General features: G+C 41.9%; 1 long non-coding RNA gene across 1 annotated transcript; it reads left to right on the top strand.

Annotated features, from left to right (window-relative positions):
* LOC106942167 (uncharacterized) lies at positions 1-10,181 on the top strand. The gene is made up of 2 exons (XR_001423565.1): positions 1-784; positions 10,007-10,181. It is a non-coding gene; the product is annotated as an uncharacterized LOC106942167 (long non-coding RNA).
* Positions 10,182-12,012: the final 1,831 nt, after the last annotated feature.

Genomic DNA, 12,012 nt, shown 5'->3' with positions numbered 1-12,012 from the left:
ATTCAAAACGGGAACTTTAGTGAAAACTGAAGGGCGCTATGGGCCTTAAACGAATGCAACGTCACACTGGACTTTTAATTTGAAATAACTACCGGAAGTATGATGTTCTCCTTACCTGCGTTGTATTTCGTGTCGCTGAAGTCTAAACAGCGGTTCAGACTTGAGAAGACTGGCAAGTTGTGATGGTGAGAGCTCCTTGTCCGTCTTCTCGTCGCTCTTCCCGGTTCTGTGGACGGAAGGAGCAGCTAATGGCCTAAACGCAGCCCTGTCTGCGTTTTCCTTACCGCAGGACGAGCCCACTCACCAACTCACTGGATCGTAGCTCGAATACTCCAAGGACATTTTAACGTTTCTACAGCTTTTGGCCTTTTCTGTAGATTGAGGAAACCCAGCGTGTTGCTCTCCCGCGCAATGATGTGGACAGATTTTGTAAACATGGGCAGAACCTGCGGTTGGTTTCACGTAGCCCACCCCCGGGGCTGATGATGTGTCTACGCGTGTCATTTTTAAACGTCGTACCCGCATCCCTTCCCCTGCCGAGGGGACAGACACACAAACAGACCGACGAGCCAGTGAACGGAAATCAGTCACTGACTTTCGTTGCGCTCCGTTCGGCCATGGCATCGCTGAGATCGGAGGCTGCCTCATGCTGAAGGGACATCTATGTTACTGGAAGAAGGTGGTGGCCATAAAACCCAGAGGAGAGACTGATGAACTTTGAATCCCAGACTACTGCTGCTGCTGCTGGAGGAGTGTGTTGAAGGCAGAGGTGCGTCGGGTTCAGGTATGTTTTCAGCATTGCCAGCCATCAGTTTGCCTTTACCCTGCTGCCATGTTGCTAGGTAACTAAGAGACGGTGGGTTTACTTCAGTTCATCTTCTCGGGAATGTAACGCCACCTTCGATATATCTTATTTTCCTTACAAGCCGTGCATTCAACATGTGCTGTGCTCGCTCTGCAGCAGACGTGTTTAGACTAACTTTGCATGCAGAGCATTGTCCTGCACTCCTGTGACCCATAACCCCGTTGCAGCTCACAGGGGAGGTATGCACAGATGAGGAGGTGTTTTGGATGATACCCTGACTGTGACACGGGCAGATATTATCATGCATATGATTATATATGGGCTTTTCAGAAAAACTGCCCCCGGGGAGCAGATGCCTTACCCTCCTCCCCAGCAGAAATGGGCCATTTAATAGACTCAAGAAAACCACATTTTCAATTCTGCTTTTCGTGCAGCACCAACTTAAAACTATCCTCATGGGGCACTTTGCAAGACAAACCCGGGCCAGTTTACGTATAGCAATGGTTAAAAAAAAATCGAATCAAACTAGAAGCTGCACAATACATCAAATCAACATTGTGATCCCTTTTCAATGGTTGCAGTTGCACTGATTTTGATGCAATATTTGGTTGGCTGTAAAATGTCAGGTGGGGAAAATTCAAACTGCTTGCAAATAATATATTCATCCAGTTTGACGGACTGTCACTGTGTGTCGAGACTCTATCAAAATGTTAAAGCTGCAAGAGAGTGGGAGGACTATAGTAGGACATCAAAATGTAATGTTTTCCTAGAAATAAACCAATCATATAAACTGTTTCACATTAGGCCACATACAGTCCAATAAATATTAGCTCATTTTATAAAGGCACTGCTACTCTCAGTTTGACGTCTGTGTTTTCAGTGCAACCAGAGAAAACCGACATTAACACTGTAGATTTTAGTATTGATTTATTTATTCCAAATCATATAGTAGTCATTGCAACATTCAAGAACAACATAGCAAGTTGCGTGTTGTTGCGATGTTGTGCAGCCCCTTTCCCATGCATTTCTAATATTTTGTTCCCGAACAGTTTGACGTCATAAAAGTGGCTTAGCGGTGCATGTGCTGCATCTTTCCTCTACTGGGCACTACTGTCTAAGCTGCAGCAAAAATGGTTATGTTGGATGTATAATAAACATTGAGATGGACCATACAGAGGGGCTATTATTAGATCTGTGAATATTGATGCTGGTGGAAAAGGCCACAGACAGCCTTGAACCGACTCTGTGTCTTTTCATGGCTGCTATTGGAACGGTGTGCGGACGCACATGGTACCAGACTGATTGTATTCTTCAAGCTTTCATGCCACGATCTGTCCCTTTTGTGTGTGTCCATTTCTCAGAGAGCCTACACAGTGACACACAGGTGTGAGACTTTATGTAAGACCCTGCTCTGCTTTAAATAACAGCGTGCTTGACGAGTCACAAACCCGATGCCTGTCTCTGCAGCCTCTCGAGGAACAGAGGAACAGCAGCCAGTCGTGTTTATGTGCACCAAGAACCTGCATGCCAGCAATTTTTTGCATACCCGAGGCCTGGTTTTGTTCCAGTGCGAGTCTGTAATTCTCTGCAACAAGAGTCCCTCCGCTTGACTCAGCAGGGCCTGTGTGAGTCATTGAGGCAGCGGTGACTCGCAGGCTGTGGCGCCTGCTGTCCAGATGACCGCTGTTCCGCGAGGGCAGAAGCGGCTGCACCTTTTGTCGCTCCCGCTCTCACCTTCTGCTTTCCGCTCAACACCTCAGCAGGTCTTTCAACTTTGACTGGAAATTGTGAGTTTGTGGGTTTTTAATGCAAAAGCTACATTACGAAATTGAAACTGTTGCTTGAACCTAAGAGAACATGATGAAACATGCAGATAAAATGTGCCGAAGGCAGAAATTTGGGGCACACACGCCAAAACAAGCAGTTTTGTGGGCCGGTACGGCTGTAGGTGAACTAAGTTCTGCTTTGACGTGTTAAAACATGAGTCGTGGCTGCTGGAGGCTGTGATGTTTCTAAGATGTGTGCATACAGCATAAGTACCGCTGTTAACTCTTTATTTATATTTTGAGTTTTGTTCCCTTTGCTGATTATGCAAGAGCAACCAGCAAAAAAAAAAAAAAAAAATTCATCTCTTTTCTGAGCTCCATATCATTTCAGCACTTTTAACTCCTGCAATGAGATGCATTTTTAAAAAATATAACTTAAGATTCAGGAACAAGTTTGTGATCATGCTACTTGTTACAAGAAGAAACTTGCTGATTCTTAGATTTATTTGTGCGCACATGAGCTTAACTCTGTTGTTTTGACCTTTTAAGATACTGCTGAGGTTTCTCTGCTGCATACGCAACAATTCCTGTTTCGTACACCTAACCAGTTTTTTGAGGTCTGGACGTTCTTCCCTCCCCCCCCGGCAGAAACTTGCACAATGTACACTATGTCCTGAATGGGAAAAGACTTTGTTGCAGATGCAAATTTAAACACCTACCAGGTAGTTTTGAAACAGGAGGGAAATGTTTCTGCCTCGTTTGGCCACTATTTTCCAATCGGTTGCTAACTTAATATTTTTGTTGCGTAGAAATATTTAGTAGTTTGCAGAACTTTATATAAGGGAACCTGCAAAAGTTTGCTGTGCGTTTTTGCATTCAAACTCTCTAAAAACCCAGCACAACTATCAGCCTTCAGCAGTCATGTAGTTAGTGAACTACATGACCTAGATTCAAAACATCATATGTGGTGAAATAATGACATTCACCTCTCTATATTCTCACAGTAAAACATGGTAGTGGTAGCGTCATGGTATGGGCTGTTCTTCAGGAGGGACAGCAAAGCTGCTCCGAGGTGAGACCAGCTTAATTTCTGGATTCAAACCTTCCAGAGGCTGCAGAAGATTTGAGAGTAGAATGAAGAGTCATCTTCCAGCAGGACAAAATATTAAGCAAACAGCCAGAATGATAATAGTTTAGTTCAGTGTTTCCAGACGCTGGTCCTCAGGGCCCATATTTTAAACGTGCTATGCTTCAGTTGGTCTAAGTCAAATGACTGGATTATGTCATCAGCATCAAATGCTTTAGAAGCCTGTCAGCCAGGAAGAGAAACACCCAAAACATGCTCGGTATTCAACACCAGAATTGAGAAACTCTTTTTAGAGCAAAGGTTATTCGTTTGTTAGAACGACCTAGTCAAAGTACAGACATGAAAACTGGTTGAGACATACCCTTGAATACTTTGGGTGATTGTAGCAAAAAGGTGGTTCTACAAACCATTTAGCTCAAGTTATACAATTAACTGCCACACGTTTACTTTTTTTATTTATAAAATCATCTCTCATTTTCTTCCAGTTTCCTATACCAGTAAAACACATAAAAATTCATGGGTGAAACAAGACGGCAAAGTTCAAGGGGCACGAACACTTTTGCAAAGCGCTGTCAGCTAAATGTTTTCATAATTCCACCAGAATATTGTGAAGTCCTGCTGCATTGCTGACTGAAAAAATAAGTGCAGATGGGAATAAAAGACGGCCTCATGCAGGGGTCACTGATTTCACATTAGCCCTCACGGCTTTTATAAACACACATTAGGACTGGGCGCCATGTTCTCATTTTAGTTTTCAGCTCTCGTCTTCAAAGGAAGTTTTTCTTTTTTACAAACAAAAGATGCTTTCATGATATTTTAATGTTAAGTTAAGGAACGGAACTGACGGCACACTGTTTTTCCATTCTGCTCTTTTTATAAGCAAATTAAATGTTGAAGAGTTACATTTGAAACAATTCGTCCAGAAAAGCAGGTTCTCGTTGATCACATACTAAACATTAATTCACCACATATTGTTTTTTTTCTGGCTTTAAAAGATTTTTAGATTCAGGTTTGGTTTACTTAAAATGAACGTGGGAGTTGAATTGTTAATTAATTAATTTTGTTCCTTTGGTCTTTTAAGGATTTCTGGACACGGATTTGAATGTATATTTCTGGCTTTACTTTTGTAAAAGAAAAAAAAAAAATTAAGTAAATGTTTAATTTTAACATCAAACAAATAAACTGTGCCAGTAAAAGATGGAGCGCAGTGCTGCTGTGAACCTGGTTACTGGATGTTGTGATGCTCCACAGCGTGCTTCCTGGTGAACGGGGAGCTATAATTTCTAATTGTGCAAATCCTCTGCTAATGTTTGCTCTTCTGAGTTGCACTGATCTCCTTCCAGAGGCTAAAATTGCTCTCCACTCCAGCAATGCTTTATACAGTTACAGCCTGACAAGCTGCTGACGGTCATGAGGAAAACACTGTAAATAAATGCTGTACGTCTTGCGTGTTGTGACGGCGGAGTGGAAAATTCCTGACAGAGGAGCCCGCAGCTCGAGAGCATGTCTCCCGGCCTCGTTTGAGTATTCATAGCAGCGCGCATGTGACGGATCTGTTTTCCTGCAGGAACCCTCACTTTAACATATCAGACACCACCCCAATAGCGTAAATGTGTAATTCTGTAGCCAAGAAGAACTCAGGACACAAGTGAGTGCGGAGCCTTTGAGTGACGGCTCGTCAGAGGAGAGAGTCGAGACTCGCTTCCTGCCGGTAAAAAGTTTGGGTGACGTATGCAGCTGCTTCCATATATGAGCTCAGAACGGGGGCTTTCTGCACTGTTTATCAGCTCAGATCTGCTGCACAGGAAGAGCAAAAGGAGCACCAGGTGGAAACTGTAAATCTGCCTTTAGTCTGTTATGGAAAATGTTTAAAAGGTTGCCGTTTGTTGCAGCATTGAAAAGTCTTTGCTCCCTACATGGCTTTAACTTTGGTCTGTTTTTAAAAGACTATGAAATGCTTCAAGCATCCCACCCACCAGGTAACACAATTACTTCCCCTCCGACCCAGGATAAGCTGTAATCTCGAAGACTGGCAGGCGAGACGCAGCAGGTAGAGGCTGAGATGAAGCAGCTGCTCGACTGTTAAAAACTACTGCTTACTTTGATATTCTGGTCTGCTAGAGTCTACAGATGAAGCAGACAGACTATAATCTCATATGTCTGTGCGGTGAAGTATCCGTGTGGTTTTTATTGGCTGGATTAGCGTGGCTGCTTTACTTGAAATTTTCAAAAATTGCTTAAAATTGTGTGATCTATGAAAAGATGCTGAGAGTATTCAGAGAGTATTCATTTAAGCCATCACAGGGTTGCATCTGTTTCCTTACATTAAACAGTCTCATTACGTTGGTTGTGTTTGACAGACAAAACCCTGTTTACGAAATTTGTCAGATATTTTTTTTCCCCTCTTTTTGGGAAGTGTTAATCTGTGCAGTCATCTACAAGGATCTGCCTACAGGGAAGCGTTTTGAAATATTCAATGGGCTTTATTCATTGGTTGTCAGGGGTTTCAGCTGGTTAATTTGTTAACTTGGTAACAGTACTGTTAGTACTGTATTTAGTACTGACTAAATAGAGAGCCGTGGTCAGCAACCTTTATAGTACATTTTGCTTTTAATAAAATGTCTAGAGCCTGTAAAGCTGCAAAATGCTCAAATTAAAAATAGCTTTTTAAGTTTTAGAAATATGCACGTATGAAAACTTGTTTTATGGTAAAAAAAAAAAAAAAAAAAAAAAAAACACAAAACTTTATTTTATATGTTTTGGTTTGAGCAGCTTTGCGAGGAGGAATGGAGCAAAAAAACCCCTGAGTCTCTAGATGTGCATAGCTGAGAAATGGCCTAAACGACTAGCAGCTGTAGCTGAAGTGAAAAGTTGCTCTTTAAAATATTCAATAAAAGTGAAAGCCAGATTTTTTTTTTGTAGAAACAAACAAAAAAGGTAAACTTGTATACCTTTCCTTCTACTTCACAATTGTGCCCTACTTTTTTTTTTCATTAAATCCCAGTAAAATACGTTGTTTTCTTTGAAAGTATTCAGGCAGCACCAGTACTTTGCAAAGCACTGTTTCTCTACATTTTCTTCTGCAGGTTTAAAAACGATAAAGTCACGAGTATTGATATTAAAATGATTGTTTACATATAAATTTCCCTTCCTGCTGTTTGGATCTTCAGCTCTGCGCTGAAACCTTGTGACGATCAGCCCAACATCCCCTTCTGAATTGGATAATGATGATTGATAGATGAAGAACATCACATCCTGTTTATTCGATTACCGCCTTGCACACACACACACACACACACACACACACACACACACACGCACACACACACACACACACACACACACACACACACACACACACACACAGGCCATTTCAACAATTTGCAGAGCTGCTGTGATTTTAAGCTTTGCACAGACAAAACTCTGTCACTGTTCACAAATGTATATTTTTGCTGTATCTGAATGTAGTTATTTTTGACTGTCGGGCATCTTGACAGAACCCGAGTTGTGCCTCCATCTTGTACCTGGGCGTCAGCCAGGCGCCGAGCAGAGCGTTGTGTTCTCTCTGCGCCTTTAGTCCCCAAAAAACCTCATCTCTCTCCCCCCCACAACCCGCCCTCCCACCTCGACTCCCTCGAACAGGTGATGCTAGGTTGGCCTGAGCTGTTGACAGGGACGAAAGGGGTACAGCCTGTCCACGCGCATCCCTGATGAGCCTGCTGATGAATAGCACGTCATTGCTAATGGTCCTACCGCAGCGTTGTCTGGGAAATAAAACAAACGCTTTGTGCGGGTTTCTTCCCCGGCCCCCCCCCCCCACCCCCCTCGTTTTTCATGGACGCCACCGTTTCTGGCAGTGTGGGTGGGTGGACTCCAAGAAGAGCTGGGGTCTTTTTATAGCAGCCGTCCACCCTCGCTGTGTCCTTACCGGAGTTTCATTTTATAAAAGAGCAATCAAGTCAATTGAATTTGTGCTGTCAGGGTAGGAGGACATTTATGCGCTGGTGATGTTCACCAGGCTTGTGGATGAAGCAAAATGGAGGAAGTCTGACACACACGCACACACACACACACACACACACACACACACACACACACACACACACACACACACACACACACACACACACACACTCCCACTCCACAAGAAAACTTCTTTTCTCTTAAGCAGGAAGGTCTGCTTCTGTGAGGCGAAGTCGATGTAATAGAAGCTAATCTAATCTGCAAGGGGCATTGTCTGCTGAGAGAAATGCTGTTTGTTCAACTCATTTGCTGTGGAAAGTCACTGACCATCAGAGGCCTGTTTTTTCCTATGTGGCTGCGTTCTCATTTCCACTGTTTTCTGCAGTATGGAACATGCTTCGTGCTGTTCTTTCGTGTTTTGTTCTCCCCGTGTTTCTCTTTAAGCTCTTGCAGCACTCTGAGTCATGGATCATGTAAAATAAAAACGACAACACAGTTTCATGTCGTTTTTTTTTTTTTTTTTTTTTACAGGCCACAGACACCTGATTTCTCTAAGTCTAAAAATAGAGTAGATCCTGACTCCCCCTCCTCTCTTCCCATCATTTCTTTCCCTTTTTTTTTTGATCCAGCAAAAAATATCTGCAGGTTTTTCTATACTGTGACTGACTGGTCTATAATTATACACTCAACCCTACAAATATACACAGCTGACTAATATTAGGTTAAATGACCGCTGGCGAGTTGCAACCTCACATTACAATTTTTTGTAGCCACCATATTGATTTAAGGAATCAAATTTTATTATACTAACAAATTGATTAATTTGTTAACATGCCCCTCTGTTTGTCTTATCTGACCATAAAACTCGTTTCCACATTGAACTATTTGATCGTAATGACTAGAAGATTGAGAACGCTTAACCAACTATACAGCACGGTGGTTGGAGCAACATGCTGAGGGTATGCCACATGTCTTCTCCCTCTCTCACAACCCTCTTTCCTGTCAAACTACTTTCAAATAAAGGCCACTAGAGCCAACAAAACCTTTTTTTAAAAAGCCACGCCTGTTTCAGGAGAAAAACTAATTTGAATGAGCTGTGCTATTTCTGCCAGGAAGAAAGGTCAAACATCCAAGACAGAGGCTTTTTTGACTGCAACAAAATGTGTGGAACTTGCTGGGAGGTATTTATTCAAATGTTAGTGGGGTTGTATGTATTTAAGCATGTAAAATGCTGCATGTTCTTTTCATTCAAATGTAGTTCTGCGTTCCACTGGGTGAGAATTTATTTATTCTGTGAATTTCTATTGGGGGGAAGACGTTGGCAAACATTTTTTTTCTAGGTCTAAATGTTTCTGGTTTTTAATATATACGGAACTGAGGAAAAAAAAAAATCCCAGAGTTATCACGATGCTTGAAAGCTGACCTCAGAACCCACTGAAATGTTAGCTACAGCCATTTAGCCAGGCCCGTATTTGAAATTGGCCTTTTATGGTCAGCTTAAGGGACAGCTCCACTCTTTGGGCAGCAGGCAGCTTGCTTTTTGGGAAGGCTGTGCAAAAAGGGTTTAAGGTATTCCGACAAAGGGCAACAGATCAGCTTTTCAGAACAAGCTTTGCTATCATTGATTGTCTTTTACCCGAGTTTCAAAGTGTCCTCTGCATGATCAGCTCTGCTCAGTGATCTGATGATTCAGTAATTTGGTTTGTTTTAGAGTCTGATGTTGCATAATGGGAAAGTAGAAGGTGAACCAGCTGCAGCTTTTTTGTGTTCAGTTCAAAGCCAAACCTCCTTTGTATAAATCAAAGCTTTTTGCAGCTGGATGACCAGCAGATTAGTTCTAAACCGCTGTGCATGTAAGGAATAGATTTTTTTTCCTCCCAATTATGAATCTAATATATACCCACCATAGCGTTGTTTTGTCTTATTTGCTTTATGTTTTTCAGATCTTTTGCCCACACTTTTCAGTAAAGTTTTCAGGTCCACTTTCATCTCAGCCGCTCACCAAATTTATCTACAACTGATTTCTGGATAGTACAGATAAGAGAGAAACTTTGTGAACATAAATATTTTGCAGTTTTGAAACCAACTTTTTAAAACCAAGATCCACCTTTGATGCTTGTAACCACCCTTGTGCTTAGTTGGTAAGAAACTAAGTTAATGCAAAACAGCATGAAGTGCACCTGGTTCATAAATGTACAACAAGGCATTTGCTAGACGTCGCTATTAACCAAATTATGGTTGCAGAAGTAAAAGCAGTGCTTTGAAATTAACATCTCAAGTTTGCAAAACCCAAATGCATATAGTCGGCTCTTTTGTTTGCCTAATTATATCTGTTTTAAATGCGTGTATTAATAATTCAGCAGACTATATCATTTCTCGTGGCAGAAAGCAGAGTGCAGTGCAGTGAGCCGTGAGGGAGAGGAACAGAAAACCAACAAAAGTGAAAGTGTAGACAGGAGAAACGGGAGAAAGAAGTATCGGCCCTGGCAGCGTCTCGTCTCTACTTTCTCTGTCACTCACTTTCTTGTCCTGGCAGCCAATAAAGAAAGTGCCCACTGTGTCTCCATGGTAACCCCAACCCAATTGAAGCAATGATGAAGAGGATAAAACAACAGGAAACAGAATACAATATGGCCGTGGGAAAAAAATAATGTCTTTACAAGTTTTATTAGGTGTAACCCTCAGTTGAAAAATTAAAATTTGATTTGAGAGAGAGCTCGGTGATTTATGGCTATATATATATCTTGTCAGACACATTTATTGGCACCACTGGTAGAATTGTGCAAGACGCCTTAAAATCAGTTTTCCACATTGTAGTGTAATTATTACTTTTTTGTTGCAGTATCGCTTTTTTTTCTTCGTTATTTTAGAAAAACGCATTCTTTGATTTGAGAAATAAGTAAAAAAAATAATTGTTTTTTTAATCAAAATCACCAAGAGCACAATTATTGATACCCCTATTGATTGTCGATTTTTAACTATTCCTTTGAAAGAGCAGCTTTCCAACATTTCAAAGACTGAAATAGTACCTGAACGACTGAAAATCCTGAATGAGTTAAATAGGGAATCAAACCAATGACAAGGATCCAACCACAGAATCAGGAATGAAGTTTCACATGTTTCACTAAGACTTGGCTGAGGGATGGTATCTCTGATCCCAACATTTCTCCGTCTTTCCTTCCAACAGATCAATTTTTCAACACCGGATGTGTAATCCAGAGCATGCTGTTTATGTAGTCTGGACATTCAACTGGAAGTTTTTTTTGTCCATATTATTAAAGAAGAGAGTTCACAAGTGTTATATTAGCTCAATTAGCTGTTGCCAACTCTGCCTGTGTTGTCACCAGGTCAGTGGTTGCTTAGCTACAGACACAAGACCTTATTGCATTTGTGGGATTATGTGAAGATTTTAACCATGCCTCAGTCTCGGCTACGCTTCTACTGTTTCAACAGTTTGTCAGCTGCTCTGCCAGCGAAAACGATGTTGGATTTGTTTTATGCAAATGTCAGGAATACATACACTTGTGTTGCAAGACCTCCTCTTGGCTAATTAGATTTTGTTTTCTGTGCTCATACCATATAAACTCCTCGTTCAGAGGCAATTTGTAATGAAAATAATTGTGAGAAGACAAACTTAGGAAGTTAAAGAAGCTTTGCAGGGTTGTTTGGAGGCTTTAGACTGGGATGCATTCTGCCAAACGCGTCATGTGGACAACACCTTCCCCACCAGAGCGGAGACATGCTTCATCAGTGACCAACTCTGGGTCACCAGTAACCTGAAAGAACGGCCGAATAAGAAAAAAGGCTTGCAGGCGGTAGCTGGAGTTCAAGCATCAGCAGAACGATTTAAGATGTGTGAGTCGGTGATAATGAAGATACCACAGGCTTCTAGCTAAATGAGGATCAGATAAACTGAAGTCTGGATAGAGCCAATGAAGTAACATTCTTCAACAGGTTCATTTCAGGAAGAAACTTAGCACTCTCTTCTTCTGCCCCTGCCAAAGAGACTTCTCACTCACACTTGACCCACAACTTTCCTGTCACACCTCATATGTTATCTTCCATCTCTGGCATGTATCCTGCTGCTACATCATCATTGTTTTACCAAATCAGGATATGCTGGTGCTCCTTTCGACTTCCCCTCCTGCCCGTCAGTTTCTAGAAGTCACGAGAAGAGGCAACTGGAGAGACTGAGCCAGAACAAGACGGCGAGACAAGATGGTGTCAAGCCCAGAGTCCTGAAGGCCTGCGTGGAGCAGTTTTGTGTGATTCTGCACCAGATGGTTCAGATCTTCTCTAAGTCTGTTTTGGAGAGTGCAGTCTCCTCATGCCATCATCTGTTGGGGTAGCAGCCTCAGAGTCGGTGACTTAAAAAGCTCAACAAGCTGATA

This window comes from Poecilia latipinna, unplaced genomic scaffold, assembly GCF_001443285.1.
Source record: "Poecilia latipinna isolate Pla-1442-1.1 unplaced genomic scaffold, P_latipinna-1.0 Scaffold4084, whole genome shotgun sequence".
Classification (NCBI taxonomy): domain Eukaryota; kingdom Metazoa; phylum Chordata; class Actinopteri; order Cyprinodontiformes; family Poeciliidae; genus Poecilia; species Poecilia latipinna.
This window is presented reverse-complemented; position numbering and strand designations above follow the sequence as displayed.